Source organism: Epinephelus lanceolatus, chromosome 1 (genome assembly GCF_041903045.1).
Source record: "Epinephelus lanceolatus isolate andai-2023 chromosome 1, ASM4190304v1, whole genome shotgun sequence".
In the NCBI taxonomy this organism is placed as follows: domain Eukaryota; kingdom Metazoa; phylum Chordata; class Actinopteri; order Perciformes; family Serranidae; genus Epinephelus; species Epinephelus lanceolatus.
Window position 1 is genome coordinate 30,763,065 of NC_135734.1, and position 19,243 is coordinate 30,782,307.

At 41.7% G+C, this 19,243-nt stretch overlaps 1 protein-coding gene across 3 annotated transcripts in view; it reads right to left on the bottom strand.

Moving 5' to 3' along the window:
- Positions 1-18,418, bottom strand: part of foxj3 (forkhead box J3) — a 90,624-nt gene extending 72,206 nt beyond the window's left edge. For 2 of the 3 annotated variants that reach the window (XM_033625827.2, XM_033625828.2), the window contains exon 1: positions 18,180-18,410. The gene's annotated coding sequence lies outside the window, so the exon portion shown is untranslated. Of the gene's footprint in view, positions 1-18,179 lie in introns of all 3 variants that reach the window. The other variant, XM_033625826.2, reaches the window with a different exon arrangement.
- Positions 18,419-19,243: the final 825 nt, after the last annotated feature.

Consider the following 19,243-nt stretch of genomic DNA (forward strand, 5'->3'; position numbering starts at 1 on the left):
CTTCCTTCGTTTGTGCCCTTCATTTACACGCAAACGGAGATTTCTCCTCTGAAAACGAGTCTTTCTAAAAACTCCGGCCAGAGTGTAGATTTTGGAAAACTCCGGTTGCGCGTTTGCATGTAAACTGAGATAAACGCAGATAAACGGAGTTATAGGCAGCCCACGTCACAGTATGCGCCGGAACTTGCGCCTGTGTAAAAAGTGCGACCTATGTTGCTATGGTGACAATGGATACATGGAAGGCTTGAGCTTCTCGTTACACTGCCACCTACAGGTTTGGCATGCTCTTGTGTATATATACACGGGTAAGTGTAAACGAAGATCTTTTTGAAAACGGAGACGGTGAAATGTCCGTTTATGAAAATAGCCGGCGACGTGTAAACGGCCTCTTAAACAAAGGCTCCACAGCAGTTGCAGCCATTTTGCTTGTTTTGAAAATGCCTCAATGGTGCTTGTCTTTACTAAGCTAGATCTACACTCGCTATAGTGTCCCAGGCGCAAGGGTGCACGTGCCACAATATCATCACATATTCCGTGTAAAGCATAAAGGCTCTGCAAGTTGTCAATCATTGTATCAGTCCCATCCAAAAGCAGATCAGGAGCCAGAGTCTTCAGCTATCAGGCTCCTCTCCTGTGGAATCATCTTCCTGTTACGGTCCGGGAGGCAGACACCGTCTCCACATTTAAGACTAGACTTAAGACTTTCCTCTTTGATAAAGCTTATAGTTAGGGCTGGCTCAGGCTTGCCCTGTACCAGCCCCTAGTTAGGCTGACTTAGGCCTAGTCTGCCGGAGGACCCCCTATCTCTCTCTCTCTCTCATCCTATTACTGCATCTTGCTAACTCGGCCATTCTGGATGTCACTAACTCGGCTTCTTCTCCGGAGCCTTTGTGCTCCACTGTCTCTCAGATTAACTCATATCGCAGCGGTGCCTGGACAGCGTGACGTGTGTGGTTGTGCTGCTGCCGTGGTCCTGCCAGATGCCTCCTGCTGCTGCTGCCATCATTAGTCATTAGTCATACTTCTACTGTTATTATACACATATGACTATTGTCACACAAGTATACTGTCAGATATTAATACATACTTTCAACATATTGTACCACAGTAGCCAGAACTATAACTATAATATTATTACTTTCATTAATGTTGTTGTAAGCTACTGTCATTACCTGCATCTCTCTCTCTCTCTCTCTCTCTCTCTCTCATTGTGTCATATGGATTACTGTTAATTTATTATGCTGATCTGTTCTGTACGACATCTATTGCACGTCTGTCCGTCCTGGAAGAGGGATCCCTCCTCAGTTGCTCTTCCTGAGGTTTCTACCGTTTTTTTTCCCCGTTAAAGGGGTTTTTTTTTGGAGAGTTTTTCCTTATCCGCTGTGAGGGCCTTAAGGACAGAGGGATGTCGTATGCTGTAAAGCCCTGTGAGGCAAATTGTGATTTGTGATATTGGGCTTTATAAATAAAATTGATTGATTGATTGATTGATCCCGTCATAGATCAGCGGTTGTGATTGGCCCAAAACAGTCCAGGTCAGCAAGAAATCAATTTGAACCAGAGATGGGCCAAACACATCTATCTGAGTGAATAAAACATGACCTCACAATTCATTAGGTTCCCAGGTTATAAGTATGTAGCAGAAATGGAATTTTTATGATTATAGTAGATGTCAACATTGCAACAGAATAGCAGTTTAATGGGAAAAAATATTTGATAAATCCAGTAATTGTTGCAGCTCTAATACAGCTGATCACCTATTTTGCATTTGCCAAAATATCAAAATAATAAGACAAATATGTGGACTGCATCACCAGCAATAATCTTTGTACAGAGGAAAGTCGTACAATGTAAACGTTACTGCTGTTTTGTAAAGATGTCTTACTATCCCATAAGAGATGTGCTTGGGGATGACATCATGCTTAAAAAAATAAATCTATGCATTTATAATAAAACATAGAAATCATGAAAAAAATAATGTGAATTTCTTGTGTTAAAAACGGTTGCTGTTTGGCAGCGGATTCAGCTTAAACCTGCTCAAATCAAAAACATGCCATATCAATATAAAGAATAGTGAAGAAGATTAATAAATTAACTGAACTGTACTAAATCTAGTAAATTATCAAATGCTATTGGTCAATTTATTTTTAAACACCAAGATTAACCCTAAATATCAGCTAACCACTCAGCACTGATTTCAACTGAGGATGAGTAATAGTCAACCTGTTAGTCAGTCAGTGACAAATAAAGGCCCTAGCTGCCTCAGACACCCTGAGGAACTCTAATGACGTCCCCACCCAGTGCATCCTGTGATAGCCCAGCACGTCAGACACGCAGGAACTCCCTTCAGTGTGAAGAAGCAGTCAGGCAGCAATCTGAGAGTGCTGTCAGACAGGAGGCGAGAGCAGAAGGAGATACTGTACTACTGTTGTGAAATGGACTGTGGTGTTTCCAATGAGGAACTCTTATTTCAAAGGAGGAAGGTGAAGAAGCTGTGTGGGCCGCTGACATTTCATTCTGCTCTCTAGCACAATATTGGCCTCAACGGGTCAACAGCTCACCCCCAACTTGTGAAACAGCTTGCTTTTAACGTTGCAAAAGCCACTTAATATCAGCTTCACTTTGAGTTCCCCCCAAGTCTCTGCTCACAAGGTACGTATTACTCTCTAATAGTCAAAAAACTATCAGCGTGGTAGAGTCTGCAGTTCTGAATATGTAAGCATAAGCCTCAGAATGCAACAACTGTATACACAGCATTCATTCAGACAGCAAAAATGTAGTGATAATCATTGGAAACTATACTGAAACTGTATACTGTGACAGGAAAAGTGACGGTTATCACAGCGTGCACATTTGCTTATCTATGGTGCTGAAAAAAAATGCTATTGGGTGGAGAATCTCACCTGCACATATGCATCTCCCTTTTTCCTTGACTGCCTGTCAGACTTTTTACACATACATTTATTTAGTTTCAACTATTATCATCACTTTTTAAAACAAAAAAATAAAACCCTTCTGTTTTCATTCATGAAGAGCCATAGTAACTGATAATAATATTGTGTAATACCATATAGCATGAAACCATATTTTCTTAGATAGTTATCATACCGTGAAAATCTCAAACTGTTGCAACCCTACAGCCGACAAGTTAAAACAGGTAAAACAAGGACAGAATGAAGAAAAGGACAGACAGTCAGAGAAATTCAAGTGAAACTTAACTTTATCAACTGTTTCAATGGACATGTGCTAGAAAATATCCAAAAACTGACTGAATCTTCTCTATTTTGGAGATGGACGTTTACCTATTCTGGCATTTTCTGCCTCCGTCTCTGTGCATCTCCTTTCCGGCATATGTCACACAAAAGTGCACTACAAAAAAGCAAGACCACTCTCTGTTGTTGTCTCAGACAAAGCTTTTTAATCCATTATCAGTCTGATTTGCCTAATTTTTATGGTTCTCTAAATGTGATGGAAAATGCACATGAGAATCCTTAATTTCCTGAGTATGTTCCTGACTTTTAGATCCTGGAGCTCGTAGTTTTTATGCCATTTTGGGCACAAAAGCCCTACAACAATGCCCCCTGAATTGTTATCAAGATTTAAAAGACCCCATGACATATTGTAGGTCTCAGCCCATGTGAAATGGCTGTTAACCTCCGATTGATCTGCAGAGCTCATCAAAAGTCCTGAGTGCTTTACATTATTGGATGGAGACAGAGGCCAAAGCATCCCAGCATTGACTGGGGATTTAATTCTTTATGAGTTAATAAAATCACATTCGTACAGCTATTGGAGAGCCCAGCGCAGACTAATGGGCTTTATGACACACTTCACAGACTGCAGCGTGGATGGCAGGTGAAATATTCCTGATTCACATCAGTCAAAGCACCCACAACACTGTATTTACCCATCTGCATAAATCATAAGGGGCAGCATCCAGTTTATGGCCAGTTAAAGAATCTACAAGGGGAAAACTAAATCGACTTGTCTTTAGGTTTGTTTAAATCATGCGACTGTATCTTCTATACAGTGTGATCCTTCTTATCACAAGATAGTGTCACTCAGAATGTTTTGTTGCCATGATCACATGTTACCTCTTTGTAGTAAGCTGTAAAACATTCACAACCCTCTGAATTACATCAACAACAAGCACTTTAGGATGCTAACCTTTCAGCAGAATTCACACAAAAGCCTCATTACATTTGCTAACAGTGATGATGATGATGCACTGTTTTTTTTTCCTTGTTTTTTTTTTTTTTCACACCACGTCTTGCTGGTGTAAAAGATAAGGCTAATTAACGTGGCACCATTTGCATCTTTACCTCGATGTTTCAACAGCGAAGGGAAGAGAGCAGCCGCAGCGGGCTAATGAATGTTTGATTTGAGAGGGAAGACTTCCTGTCACTTTCAACGCTCCTGACATAACCCTCTCCTAAATCCCTTAAATTTTCTTGCTCTTCTATCTGGCTCGGCTGTTGGTGTCTCACCTTTTCCCCCCCCCCGCCTTCCCTTTCTCCACTTTAAATTCCTGAGTTCATCCCCCCTCTCCTTGCACCCCTCCCCTACTACTACCACCACCACCACCACCACACAGGCTGCACTCATTACAGCAGATTTGCATGTCTGCTCCAGAGCAGTATGAGAGGAGATGAAACAGAACTCCCAGTGGCTGCCTCTGCAGAGCTTCACTCATCTGACAGAAAGAGCTCCACCTTGGGCCCCAGACACAGCCAGCAAACAAATGCAGGCTTCTTAAACAGGCCATACACACACACACACCCACATATACACAAACAAACACAAAGATACTCCCCCAGAAAGAATTTATACTGCACCGTATTCAGTTTAAATATATCTATATTCAGGAAATAAATTGAGAAACAGAAGTCTACCTTCCAGCACATTGCTCCCCTCCCTGTACATTACCAATCAAGCCTGCTCAGCTGAGGAGAATGAGACTGAGATTTCGTGTCACTGTGCCGTCAGTCTGCGTTCCCACTGAGATCTCACACACCGAAGACCGATGATGGCCATCTTTTTTTTTATGTGCATGTCATGCTTTCTCAAACCTGTACTTTAAATTTTATCACAGCCAATTTGTGAGAGACCTACAGCTGGGTGATAATTCAAAAATACTGACTACCATATTTCTTTATAATTGTTATACAATTAAATTCTCACAATGAGATGATTTCAGTTTGAACAAAGTCTGTCCCAGCATCAGATCCTAAACACTTGAGAGCTTCTTCAGTTCCAGGATATTGTTTTTGTACCGATAGTGCTGTAATGATTAGTCGATCAGTGAAGTAGTTGACTGACAAAATCAGAGCAAGATTAGCTGCTTTTTTCTACAAGTGCAAGTGTTAATGGCCAGCTGGTCAGAAAACATAAGCAGGTCGAAGACGTTACATTGGCCTCAGGGAAATTGTTACGGTCATGTTTTCTATTTTCTGACCTTTTTATAAATCAAACAACTTTCTAGTATATATCTAACAAATATATTTAATTTCAGCCTTAAAAGGTAATATCTATTTAATAAAATAGTAAATACATTTAAACCCAATGGGATAAACATTTGTTCAACATCATATTTGGAATCGTGGGAAAATATTGTGCTATCATTAGAAATAATGCTTTGACAAAAATTGAGATAATAATTCTGTCCATAATCAATAGAGATGTTCTGATACCATATCTTTTTTCCTGATACCGATTGCACAACAGGTGATATCAAGTACCCCTCACTCTGTTTGGATGTGAAATGATCACTATCAATGTTGTATGGCATGACTCATGTTAAACCCTAAACTGGTGACACTTTCCAGTGTAAGATATTGCCTATTTGCTCAGATTTTGCTAATGGTTAACATTAAACTAATTATCAAAAATCAACTCTTCCTTGACGCTCTAAAACAGTAGTTGCCAGTGGCTGCACAGCACAACTCTGTAGGTTTCTGTATGGAGTGGCGAAGGAGTATCGCTTTCCAGGAGACCTGCCATTTTAACAGGGTGTGAAACCACTTTGAAGGTTATTAATAAATGTATTGGTATTGGATCAATGCGAAGACTTGCGCATTTGCCGATACCCAATCCAATATTTTAGGCAGTATCAAGGCATTTCTGATACTGGAAGAATTATCAGAACAACTCTTATAGTACCCCAGAACTGAAAGACACATAGACAATGAGCAATACACAAATCAATAAAGCTCTCTGTTGCTGCCCAGGACTTTAAGAATCTAGTTTAAATGGTACAGCAGAGACAGCATGCCATCACAGAGGACAAAAGACTTCCATTTCTCAATATGTCTGATGTATATGAACTACAGCAATGTGCAAAAGTGTTCACCAGCACTTGAGGTAAAAACTGAAACATTTCTGGGAGAATAACTTACTGGCCATTTCTTTACTTTGATCAGTTGAGTGTGACATCATCTTCATATTCCTATAAATTGGCAGAGTGGTGTTAAGATTAACACATTCTGATACTACACCACATCCTCTGTCACAACTGCACAGCTAACGATGAGCACAAATAGTAAGTAAGCTTCTTGGTCAGTTATGACTAAATGTCACATACTTTGCTAAAAAAAAAAAGAGAGAGCAAAACCTCAAAAAAGGGGAAAAACGTGCACATCTCATCTTTCAAATTAGGTGTTTTTGTTCAGGATGACTCGGCTGGTGAAAGTGGTGCATCATGTGCCATGAGTCACTACAAAAGAGAAGGGCAGAGAGACCTACACCGAACATGCTGCTGACCTGACCTGCATTGTTCCTCTCGGACCACAGACCACTCTTTAGTAAAATAGCACTAAGCCTGGATGACCTGCAAACTATGGAGTATAAAGGTCATCCCGAGAAAAAGGTAATGTGTGAAAAGTTTAACTCATTTATATCCTGTACATATCTTCTTACAATAAAAATCAACAAACACATTCTGCTGCTACGAACAGTCTCAATTTTGCAGTTTGAAAAGCATTTATTGCATCATATCGCCAAGGAAAATCCTACTCAGTCCACTCTGACTCATGCTCAGCAGAGGAATAAAATAAAGAGAAATTAAAAATGAGAACTTGGATATTATTTTTGTTTCAAGACTTTCAGATCCATATTCTCAGAAACTTGCATTTTTAGGGTGAGGATAGATACAATTATAGATCATAGAAAACAACTCCATTACCACGAGAATACTTGAACATATAGGATTTAATAAATAAATAAGGAACAAGTGATTATTGCGAAATAGGGCACAGCGGGGTGGATTCAAGGCCTCAACTCAAAGCAGGGGGTTGCTGGCTCCTTGCATATTGTCATACTTATTCTAAATTATTTTTGACACACTCCTCTAACATTTCAAAAAACAGCCCAGCAGAGATACCAATAAAGGGTAAGGTCTCTTTTTACAAACAAACTGTATCACAAATTAATCTGCAAACAAATGAGCAAACCTATTATGTGCAGGGTGAGGTGACTATCAAGCCACAACCTAATGTGCAAAAATAAATTACCTCTTTTTTTTTTTCTTTGCAGGGGTTGCACTGTCACCTAGATAGTGACGGTGGAGGTTGGGGCCGTGTTGATGTCATAGAAAACCCACTGTCACCACAACAACGCAAAACTACAATCAAACGTAAATCCCTCAAACACAGATGAAACTTAACATGAAACACATTTTATTCATTTCTGTAATGTTGGAGATCAAAAAAAGTTTAATTTTCTTATTAACTTGTACATTAACTTTTTCTGTTATATGTCAAGATAAACCTGCTGTATGAGTAAAGGACTGTATTCAAATATTGTCAAATCCTTGATCCATTTTAAATCACCTTGCTAGATGCAGTAAATTATTGTGGCATGTTTGTGTGTTTTAAGTCAATCTGTTGCCTTTTTCAGTCCGGTTTTGTTGTCGAAGCTGTCTTCATTAATGCACAGTATTTCATGCATTAAAGGAATCCGGCAAATTGGACAATGCTGTGATTTATGAACCAAGTGGCCACAGTGTTTATTGTTGCTCAACAGATAAGGGAAAAAGTGAGACACGTCAAAATATTTTTAATCTACATTTTAGGTTGATGTGACAATCGGCTGAGTGTCACTGGACATTTTCACTTATCAGCTGTCTGTCTAATGCAATCCTACATCCTCCAAAATATTCATAAACTTGAATCAACACCTCTCTTCGACCGTTTCAACACAAACTTGTGACGGAGATTTCAGCTGGCTGAGAAAACGCCTGGGAACCAAATTCCGACCACATGATATCAAAAGATAATCACTTGGATAAACAGCTATTACAAGAGCCGTCACAGTTTAAATAATGATAAACAAATGCATCTTTTATGATACACAAATGCCTTTTCAACATTAAAACCTTCATGAAGGTATGACTTATTATTGCAAGATTTGTTTAAGCTGTACCTAATGCCATGTACTAGCGACAGATGATTCAAGTCAAAAGGTACCGAAGTAGCCACTGCCTTTTGCAACTATATTATATCAAGTTGTATTCAGCAGGGTTGGACATTAGCGCCAGCCACCAGCCAAATGCTGGCAAAATATGCAAGTGGCTGCTAGATTTGCTTTACTCACCAGCCAAAAAAACAATGGTGATCTACTGAGTGGCAGATTTTGGAATCCACCGGCCACCGTGGCAGGAGGACAAAAAAAAGGTAATTTCCAACCCTGATTAAGTCACATTAAATTTTTAGTTGTTTTTGTAACATACAATGGGACACCTAATGTCACTTTGTGTGTTCATTGTGCAGCTGTGTGTGTGTGTTTGACCTCTACCTGAAATGCATTTAAAAACGCAACGGCAAAATTCACTGATGCAGCTCGTTTGAGCCATAAAATTGATTTGCATGATGCCCCGTGACTGAAAAGCATATGTGTGGTCCTGTGGGGAATAATGTGTGGTGCCGTAGTGAATTTTTGGGTGTGACCACATTTTGTGCTGGAGCCAATAACTATAAATAAAAAAGTTAACTGGCACCAGTATCACCAGTGTTGATCTGTAGCCCTGCCTCTCATTTCAGTAGTAATATTCTAGCAAACCACATGACCAGCACATACAAGGACATGCTTTTGTAGCAGACTGAGTGCATATAGAAAATATAGGTGACAATGTAGGTATGCTATTGGACTGAGAATTTTCATGCTTGGGCTTTACAAAGGCACAGGGAGGATTTCACTCAAAGCAAAACGTCTGATAAAACAAAAAGGGAAATCAAAATGCGAGAGAGCGGTGGTCAGAGTGGTTCACCACTGGGACCTCTTAAAAAGAAGCAAAAACATGACAAAATTCATTGGAGAACAGACAAGATAAAACAAACAAAAAAAAAAGAAAGGGTTTCAAAAAGGCAGTCATTTCGGATGACTAAATAGGGATTATCAGGCATAAACCCAAGCAGCAATCAGCATTAACCAAAGACTTGATAATTTGTTCCTCTCCAATTATAGTCACTTTTGTCAGAGCATCATTCTGACTTTCCTTGACTGGACTCGCACAAAAAGGCAGATATCAGAGCAATGGGAGCTGCCTGCAGAACTTAGCAAGAGTGTGTCCGCGCTGTACAGTGCACATTAAGTCATTAAAGTCCCCATGCTCGCAGTCCCTCCCTAACCCCCCACTGTACACACCAGTAACATCCCCCCCCCCCCCCCCCAGCACTATGCCTTTCAGACCAAACGCTGCTCTGCCTTCTGCATCTTAATAAGAGGAGGGAAACTAGAGGGAAGTGAAGGCATGGCAGTCTTTTAGAGGAAGCCGAATAAATGACTGAACACACACCCTGGGGCGGGCATGCCGGGGGGTTTCCAGGAGGTCGGAGCGAGCGGGGCCAATCGTGTCAAGACGAAGGCGGCAGACTAAAACAAAACTGACATATCAAAGCAGCCAAGCCTTGTAGAAGGGAAAAGAGCAGCCAAGACACCGCATTCAGCTGCACAGCTTGTTTCTGCTTCAATGAGAGACAACACGACCAAAAAACGGCAATTAGCGATTAAAGTGGAAATTCCATCTGCTGCAAAGCGGCATCTTTTTCCAATCAAAAACCAGCTCAAACCATCAGAGTGATCCTGTGGCCTTTGATCCCACCCTTGTTTTCTTTTCAGAGGTAGGCAAACTATAAGCCAGGCATTTGGGAGACTGCGCCTGTACCCAAATTTTTTTTACCTCCCATCCTAATCCATATAATATTTAAGAGCAACTGTTCAAACTTTACCTTGCCAGTAAAGCCAAAAGTCTAACATTACTAAAACAAACTGACTAGGCCTTGAGGCGACTTTCACTGATTCATGTAGATAAATGCTTTGTCTACACGTAGAGACCATAATCTCTGACAACATGGATAAACTGGGAATGTGCAATATAAAAGCACACAGATATTGCAGGATTATGAGAGCACTTATAAATGAGTTATATTTTTAAATTATCTTGATGAGAGCCTGTGTGGCCTTAAACTCAGTTTGCTTCTAATGAGATATCAACTGTTTACTACATATCTTCTTTCCTTGTGATAATGAAGGGATTCCTCTGAGGTCACTGACATGCTGACACAGCCTTTAGGTGCTTAAATCCAAAAATGGGTGCATTAAGTGCATTTTAATTGACTTATATTTACCCACTGTATTGTCTTGCAAATAAAAAAGATCTTCTGGCACTCCTAGAAGACTTAAAAAGTAGGTCACTCAGTCTCCTGTGAGTCATAGATTTTGGCAGGGGACCAAGCAGAGCAGGTATGGGAGAGACGGAGCTAGAGCTGAGAGGAGCCTAATGTTATACTGATACCATTTCATTAGTATTATAAAAGATAATCAAGTTTACTTACAACTCTGTGCATTTTGTGGTGCAGTGTAATATGAAGCAAAATTGGATGCAGAAGTTGAGGGAATTAAAACCAGAAAACTGGAGTGTTACACACTTAACTGCATCATAAATTTACACACACAAATTTATAATGTAGTCAGGCCTCCTGAGGAACATTTAAGCCTCATAATGGCATGCAAACTCCTCCACAGTCTTTACATCCCACCATATACATTTCCCTCAGTAAAGCAGATTTCTCAGATTGCAGGTGCAGTCTTGTTTCTCTCCAAAGCCGAGGCCCCGGGCTGTCCTCCCCGGGCTGTCCTCCCAGGGCCGCAGCACCTTGGCAGAGTGGCTGACTTGTGGGGTCAGATCTGGGCATGAGATTTCCAAACAGTTACTTTTTGAAGGCGGTGACTCAGCTTGGTCAGAGCCATCAGTCACACAGCCACCTAGAGACGACCACATTTTGAGCTGGCACTGATGTGCACGTCTCAGGCCCTGTGACCAACACACAGATACTTTCTTAATTACATTGGGCAACTGGCACAAACCACGTCGCCTCAGCCATTGAGCCCCTCCTCCAGCTAACCTCTCCGCCCTCTCATTCATCCACCCTGAGGGAGAGGCATGCAGGCCAGAGGAAGTATGACTCATCTGAGTAACAAGATGCATTCTTCTGAATTCTCTACAGACGTGTTGTTTGCTAAGTGAAGAGCACAGGAGAATATGGCGCAGAGAGAGATAAAGAAAAAGAAGTGAGGACACAAAATGAAACAACTATCAAGAGTCTGACTACGTGTGAGAGGAAGAAAGAGGGATGGGGTGGGAATGATGGGGCAAGAGCGAGTCATCATTTGTGTGGGTTTCCTGGTCCACGCAGATCAACATTTCCTCCAACTCCACCGAGAGAATCCTTGGCTTCTGTTAGGGGTTTTCTGAATCACAGATGGAGACTCCAAGTACTACATCTAAGGCTAATCCATCAGGTTTCATGCAAAGAAAAAAAGGCGATAAATGACGACAACGGAGGGGTTCTGACGTGCAATAGTGCTGAGCCTGCAGACGACAATGAGGCATGAGACAGACGCATAAAGAAAAAGTGTTAAATCATTGGGTCAAACAGATCCATCGCAGCTCCTTCCCAACCAACACCACATCTGCAAAACTTGGCACTCGCCCCTACAGATCATGAGCCTCACACACCACATCACACACAGTCTCCAACTTCTACATGAATGCTATTTCTGGACCAGCCCACATTAACATTGTCTGAAATCACAAAACAAATAGAGAAGCTTCACACAGCCTTCAGGTCTGATCAACAAGGCTGTTGAAATGCGCCCTGTCTTGTGATTTGATGATAAATTAACCGTCTCCCACCAGTTTACTGTCAGCACAGGGTGAGCTCGAGTGATGTGGGAGTAAACTACGTCCTCAAGACTCCACTATTTAACCCTACTAAGCAGGCTTAGGACTGTGAACTTAATTAAACCTGACCCTCTCTGACTTTCCTCTCTGAGTCTGCAGATAGACATTCAAACACATAACAAATTCTCCACTGTTACTTCGCTGCTGTGCGGTGAACACATACAGTGCACAGCATTAAGCCAATAAACCTATGAGGGCAGAGATAATTGCAATTCGCACTGCACACTTCCTTTACGAATACTAATACTTCTGCAGTAAACATGCAAGTAGCTATTACGGAAGAGATTATCCCACAAAACATCAGTGACCAACTTCAAAAGTTGAACTGAGGTCTCTCTCAGAGAACTTGGCTGTAAATCTGTGGCTGACAAGAAAACCCTCCTACTTCTTTAAATCAAAAGTAGATATCTAAAGTTCTAGTGAACTGCTCACAACTTCCAGTGCTGTTTATCTATGCTCATATGCATGCGCCTACAGCCACAGTGCAGTGAGATTATCATATTATCAATCAAATCTGATTTATTGCAGACTATACTTTTCATTGTCAGTATCATCTCTAAATTGCCACGAGATGTTAGCAGCCAACAGAAGCTGAAGTTAACATTTGGAAATATAATGTCATTAAGGTGTCATGTCTCCATGGGAGTTTTAGAACGGGAGCTGTTGTCCCCATTTGTATGGTCTGTCATAAATAACAGCTCTGTGGCTGCTGATCTGCAGACAAAGCTGCGTTGTTTAGCCAGTTGTTGGTGCTACCATTTTTAGTTTCACATTTTCCCCGTTCAAAACTGACAGAAAGCCCCATCTCCTCTATATTAAAACTATCTCTAGGTACTGTGCCGTCTCACCTGGAAGTGAATTTTGTATCTGCCACAGGAGCCACTGTAATGATTAAAACAGATCCCAAATACTATGATGAAAGCCCCGTTCTTATTACTAAAGCTGTGTCAGCTTAGTGAGCTTCTCTTCCTGCACACAGCTCGAAAGTCTCCTAAGAGTGTGAATCATACAAGCATATCAATTGCTTTCACTGAGTAAAGAACAAAAAAGCTTAAGAGAAATACACTGATACTGATGACCTATCAAAACTCAAGGACAAAGCATACGATATGATGAATTATGAAATCCGTCACGGTGTTGAAAAGTCAAGCCAGTCGCGTTCGTTTAGGACTTGGTTATTCATTGGCACCCGAGTACGTAAAATCTCAAATGACACAGCAGCGCATTTACTCTGAAATCTTTTGTCTTACATGTCATTAAGCACCACATTAACTCCCCTTTAATGGAGGGGATTTGTAAGCCCTGATTTCGTTTGCACATTTAGTGCAGTGAAACCACCTAACACATATTCTATTTTTATATATACAATTCTGTTCATGTACCTCATCCAGTTCCTAGACTTGAACTTAATGCAGAGATAAGATAAAACTGAACATTCATAAAAGACTTGCCACAAAATTTATTAGTCTTTTTGCTACCACAAGGCTTGAATGAGTCACAGAAACCGCCATGCACTACAAGAGCCGCCAAATCCCCACCAACCCCCACCCCCACCCTTTTCTCCTACACTTTCTAAACTTACCCAGCAAGCTCTGGTGTGGGTAGTTACAGTAGTTCCCCTGTAGAAAGAAGGGCCCTGATTAGTCAGACTAGGGAAATAAATGGCTAAACACTTGCAGATAAAACATGTATCCGAGCAAATGTGCCGATAATATTAGGCAGTGAACCAGCTGAATTAAACATCACATGCTTCCCTCACTGATTCATGTCCACATCCAACTCCAACCCAGGACGTGAATTGGAGCACATAGGACTAGTTCACTGACAGATTCAACTCAATAAGACTAGGAGAAGGGGGGTGGGATGAGGAGAACTAGGCAGTGTATTGCTGGATGAATAAAAAATGAAAGTGTAGTGCTTCAGTAAATTCGCTCTCTCCATCCCGTGAGGAGGGTGGGTGGTGAAGGGGTGGGGGTGACGGTGGAGTAGAGGCTTGTTTGAAAACTGAACCAGTGCTGCATTCCCACATCCACCCGTATCCAGCGAGGGGCTCTTTAAAAATTCATTAATTTACAGCAAAAATAGATTAAAGCACCCAGCTGAGCAAAACTCAAAATTTGGCTCCTGAATAACATTAATGATAAAACAACTCCCTCAAGCCCGGTGGGGTTTTGCCTGAAGAAAGAGTACTGGCTTTTTTCACCTTACAGCACCTTGAGAATAATTTATTTTCAATCATTGCTAAAATAATGCATTTCTAATTGTCATTTTTAATTACGCTTTTCTTCAGATGGAAAAAAAAGGAGCAGAGCAAAAACCTGCACAAACTAATTAAAATCCATCCAAGGATCTGCCATTCCCATGATGCCATGCCAATGTCATTCTATTCACCATTTGATATCTCAGCTACAGAGACTCAATGACAGCTGCTCCAGGCCCCAAAAAACGCCTAGAACTGCAGTTACAGTAATTGCTCTGGCCAGCACTAAATGAGGTTCACTTAAGTGCAATTATCCCCCTCTGATCTCTCACATAAAGAGACTTCTTTAACATGGAGAAGTGGGCTCACACAATGTGACTGCAAACAAGATTCAAATTGGAATCAGGGAGGCATTTCCAGCAGATGAATGGCTTCATAGCTCATCTGCATTCTAGTGATGCACGGCGTTGCTAATGAAGACTGCCAGTCCCTTCTCACCAACACGGCTTCCATGAGAGCAAAACTTCACACTGGATATATAACCAGAGTACAGGGAGGAATTTCTAACAAAACTGTCCAGTCATTTGGCCCGAGCCGCATTAGAGGACGACCTAGCCTCCACGCAGAGTAAGCAGCTGTTAAAAAGAAAAGGAAGATCCTGGTGTTTTCGCCCAATCCAAGGTGAAAAACACACCGAAGGACAAGATTATGGGAGATGAGGTGAAAAGAAAGAAACTCCAAGCTAAAATAACTTCACATTGCAGAGCAGAGAGGAATTGAAACAAGCCAACTTTGGATTGAGACCAAAAATAAGTCATTGTAAAAAAGAAAAAAATACTAAACAGAGGCCTTTGACCAACAGCATCACCACTACACCATGCCAGAAAAATATATCAGACATCCTCATGAATAAATTGCCATCTGCCAATCGCATAACACAATAGGTTTTCAGCCGGAGGGGTAAGATGTGGCGGTCTAATAGGGGTTGCTACAGAGAGTACCTGTTGGGTGCAGTCCAACAACACAGGGTGGTAGGGAGGGGGGCTGTGATGGGCATTCATGTTGCCACAGGCTCAACTACCACCAGGAGTCTGATAACTGCATCTCACGGATGGCCATTTGAATAATCACTTCAACAAGGGGAGAAATTAAAAAGCCTCTCAGTGAGACGGGGCTAGGCACAAGGCCACATACTGAATTCCAAATGAGGAGCTGGTATTTAAAAAGTATAAACCTGTTCTAAATTCACTCTATACTTGCTTGCTGACCCTTGACATCTGTCCAAATTAGCCCCATATCATGTCACTATTTTATTAAATGTATTAAATTATACACTATCACCTTGCAGATGATGACAAAGTAATTTTTCTTCAGAGATGATAGAAGAATGTGCTATCGGCGCCACACACACACACACACACAAAAAACACAGGAAGACCTTGGAGGAGAACTGTAGGTGTCGTGTTTTTAAACCATTAGGCAATAGACTTCTCAAAGACCACTGCAGGCTAAAACCACCATTAAAGAGAAGCAACATCACATCCTCCTATTCACACTTTTAAATGGTTACTGTGAGAATAAACAGATGTGTAATCTTCTCTATACTTTCTTCGCAACTGTTCAATCCATTCATCGAAACCTTGAGGTTGTTTTTAAAAAAGGGATCCATAAAAAGTCACTAACTCTGCTCAATTTGATTTGGTGTAAAATAGCGAATAACAACTACTAAAAAGGCTTATAAATCACCAAAAACATGCATAAACAGGAGCCTCTAAGTCTGAGCTTGCACAACATCTCCAGTCATGAGCAAAACTTAATAACCACATTGCTTAGGCTATAAAGGAACAGAATTTGATGGATGCTATAGTAGAGCTCTAAGGAACAACTACTACAATGTGTGCCGTGATTCATATTTCTGCACGCAATCTGTAAAAAAAGGATGCATCGGCAACACTCTAGGTCTATTCTTTAACAGCCGGCAAGCAAACAACAGCAAAATGCCACTTCCGCTGTCTATGCCAACTATTCCACTGCTCGGTTTCACATAACTGTTTCATTTGACACAAGTTATCCCTTGTAAAAACATCACTCTTTGTAAAACAAATTAATTACATAAATGGCATCAAGGATTCATGCTGCCAGTTGACATACACTGCACATGAAGCCTCTCAGAGAGCAACAGAAAGTACAGCAGAGGGACGATTCACAGAAAAAGACAGAGTGGCAAATGTTTGTACTAATTTCTAGACAATCTGATAAATGAGGCTGATCTGGCTCTGCTTACCTGAATGGAGTAACATAAAAACTCAGACACCATGTGTCTTTCTACAGCTGCATGCACAGATAGCCTCGATCTAGACAGCTTGCTGTAGGCCTGCTATTTAAAGGATGGGTGATTAAGAAGCAAACCAGGTCTGACCTTTGATTGTGGGTGCTGACTAACGCTATGGGCATTTTGTTAGTTGAAGCAGAAGGTCTGGCAGGGTTGGGATATTCGGGGGGAATTTATAATGTTTTCTTTTAGTCATAAATTCAACCTTTTTTATGCTGGCTTTATGACAAAATAAACTCGGGAGCTTGGGAGTATAAGATGAGCAGCAAATAATTTGCACCTCATTGCACCTCAGTCGTTAAAATAACAACGTGACTTCATTGATAAAACTTGCACAAGTTGACATCGGGGCAAATTAAGAGTTCAGTCATCCATCCTCTAATAAAGGCCGTCAGGATAAAGCAAGGGCACCGTTTTGTATACAGCTGCACGCAAATGCCACAGCTGTTTAGTTTAAAGTCGTAGCATTAACTAATCAGTGTCTGCCCTGTGCGATCACACACACCAACTGGTGAAACATCAAAGCGAAAGGAGGCATGCCCTGAGAAATGTCTTGCACACAGGTCCAAATATTTAACTGCAACACCGTCTGTGCCATCTCAGGGCAATCCACAAGGGTATACCACCACCAGAGGCAAAGACACAGTCCCGAGATCAAATTCAGTCGCATTAAATTCACCTGAAACATGCTTTGCACTTGTTGATTGTCCGGCCACATGACAAACCTGCGCCTTCCCATGAAGGTCGACTAGTTTTACATACGAGGATCATTATTTTTCTTGAGGAATTTACCAGCCGCCTGCGAAACAGACGATTGACAGACGAGAAAACACACTGCAACAGCTGTGAGTCAAATACCATCAGAGCATGCAGGAAAGCCAAATGACACTGGGTTTATACACACTCACACACACTTCATGCAGGACACACAACGTCTCACATACCAAACAGCTAGCTACCGATAGCTGTTGGAGGGCTGGGATAGGTCATTATATCCACCTAATGCGAGGAAAACGCACACACACACCTAGTCCTGGCCCAAGAGAGAGCCCCGACAACGCTCAGCTAAAGTTAGCTGGCTACCAAAACTGGCTAGCTAGCTGTCAAAGTTGCCCTGTCAGTTGTCACCGGTTGCACGGCGGTGCTAGCAGGCTAACGCAGGAGCTGTCAACTTGGAGAGTTACAGTAACACGGCCGGGGTGTACTAACACTGACCACAGGGAAACACTGACTGGCTCTCTGAGGAAAAAGGTGTCCCCCGCACGCCCCGCCACGGCGAGCGGAAAGCTGTGTGCCAAGGCCTGTTCACCGGGCTCAATCCCCAGAACTTCAGTGCAGCTCACTTCCCCGTTAAAGTCGTCCATTTCGTGGGCCTTAGTTCAACTTCCATGCCCGTGTAGCTCACTTACTCTGGGTGAAAGCTGCTGTGACGGTGGCTCTCTGTAATCCTGACGGTAGTTTCAGAGTAACTGCCCCCTCCCCTTCCTTCCACCTCCTCTTCTCCAGCTAGCGGGGGCTCCCCAGGAGTGTCCTGTGCTCTTGACGTTATCGTCCTGTGCAAAGAAGCGCCGTAGCCGTTGCTTCGCCGGTGTGCTCGCGGTGCCGTGGCGTCCCTCTTCAGCTTCTCTCCACCTTCTCCCGTTCGCCTTTCTCTCGGCGGCCGAGCCAACATCCGGGACTCTCCCCCGTTTGGGTTAAGTGCCCGGAACTACTTTCACATACGACGACGCACATGAAGGTTTTCGCTCTCTCCCTCTCACCACCCCTGCCGCCACAGAAACTAGCGCGCGGTCAAACGCACAAGCCCGCAGTGGAAACAGCAGCGGGTACACCCACACACGAGCCTGCCTATCAGTTATTGATTAGTAAATCAGCTTTATTCACGGAGGGAATATAACTTGAAGTCCCCTTCCTTAAATATAACGTTAGCCTAATAAATAAAGAAGTTTAAAAAAAAAAATCAAGTAAGACAGGAGCACAGAATAAAAGCAGAAAATAGTGTAAGATAGTCCACGTGGGCGCCACTGTCTCATAAGTCACCATTTATAAAAGGTTAAAACGTTATAATGAACAGCTTTATCACAGCTTAATTAATAATTTTATCTTTCCACTTGCAAGCCAAGCTATTAATAAGAAAACTTTAGGGTTGCCAGGTAGTGAAAAATCTCTCTGAGTGGTGTGTATGCCCTCTATTTGGTGATACTGCATAATGATAATATCACATGATGGCACTCTTTTAATTCATACTTGTGTGCTTCACAATTTCTAATAAGCCTAATTTAAGTCTGCAGTTATATATGTTAATACGTTGTTAAATAAATGGATTTTGTTCCAGGTTTGCTGCCAGTAAGTGGAAGTCGTCCATTAGAGGGTTTTCCTAATTAATTAAAAAGCTACAAAAAAAAGACTACATGCTCATTTCAGGGGGATTTTATTTAACAACCTGGCAACCTAAAAGTTGTTCTCATTAATG